General features: G+C 47.2%; 4 non-coding genes across 4 annotated transcripts; all 4 read right to left on the reverse strand.

The window, feature by feature from the left end:
• Positions 1-164: 164 nt before the first annotated feature.
• On the reverse strand, positions 165-236 carry Pmar_PMAR022007. Its single transcript has one exon. It is a non-coding gene; the product is annotated as a tRNA-Asp (tRNA).
• A 197-nt stretch (positions 237-433) lies between these two features.
• Pmar_PMAR022008 lies at positions 434-505 on the reverse strand. Its single transcript has one exon. It is a non-coding gene; the product is annotated as a tRNA-Asp (tRNA).
• Positions 506-702: 197 nt separating this feature from the next.
• Positions 703-774, reverse strand: Pmar_PMAR022009. Its single transcript has one exon. It is a non-coding gene; the product is annotated as a tRNA-Asp (tRNA).
• A 196-nt stretch (positions 775-970) lies between these two features.
• Pmar_PMAR022010 lies at positions 971-1,042 on the reverse strand. Its single transcript has one exon. It is a non-coding gene; the product is annotated as a tRNA-Asp (tRNA).
• Positions 1,043-1,087: the final 45 nt, after the last annotated feature.

Genomic DNA, 1,087 nt, shown 5'->3' on the forward strand with positions numbered 1-1,087 from the left:
CAATTACCATTTTCAGCTACCAGCGCACATCGCGGCGGGCGTGAGTGGAGAGAGAAAGTTGAGTAATTTTTTCGAGGCAGCAAATGATTCGCAGAGTAGTGCAAAAATCAGTTAAGAAACGGTCGCGCATAAATGTGTGAAACGCCCTTGTCCAGAAATACCACTTCCACGGCCGAGAATTGAACTCGGGTCTCCTGCGTGACAGGCAGGAATACTAACCTCTATACTACCGCGGAATTGAAGGTGGTTCAATGTCTAAATAGTGACGCAAATTACCATTTTCAGCTACCAGCGCACATCGCGGCGGGCGTGAGTGGAGAGAGAAAGTTGAGTAATTTTTTCGAGGCAGCAAATGATTCGCAGAGTGGTGCAAAAATCAGTAAAGAAACGGTCGCGCATAAATGTGTGAAACGCCCTTGTCCAGAAATACCACTTCCACGGCCGAGAATTGAACTCGGGTCTCCTGCGTGACAGGCAGGAATACTAACCTCTATACTACCGCGGAATTGAAGGTGGTTCAATGTCTAAATAGTGACGCAAATTACCATTTTCAGCTACCAGCGCACATCGCGGCGGGCGTGAGTGGAGAGAGAAAGTTGAGTAATTTTTTCGAGGCAGCAAATGATTCGCAGAGTGGTGCAAAAATCAGTAAAGAAACGGTCGCGCATAAATGTGTGAAACGCCCTTGTCCAGAAATACCACTTCCACGGCCGAGAATTGAACTCGGGTCTCCTGCGTGACAGGCAGGAATACTAACCTCTATACTACCGCGGAATTGAAGGTGGTTCAATGTCTAAATAGTGACGCAAATTACCATTTTCAGCTACCAGCGCACATCGCGGCGGGCGTGAGTGGAGAGAGAAAGTTGAGTAATTTTTTCGAGGCAGCAAATGATTCGCAGAGTGGTGCAAAAATCAGTAAAGAAACGGTCGCGCATAAATGTGTGAAACGCCCTTGTCCAGAAATACCACTTCCACGGCCGAGATTGAACTCGGGTCTCCTGCGTGACAGGCAGGAATACTAACCTCTATACTACGCGGAATTGAAGGTGGTTCAATGTCTAAATAGTGACGCAAATTACCATTTT

This window comes from Perkinsus marinus (genome assembly GCF_000006405.1).
Source record: "Perkinsus marinus ATCC 50983 genomic scaffold scf_1104296936316, whole genome shotgun sequence".
In the NCBI taxonomy this organism is placed as follows: domain Eukaryota; phylum Perkinsozoa; order Perkinsida; family Perkinsidae; genus Perkinsus; species Perkinsus marinus.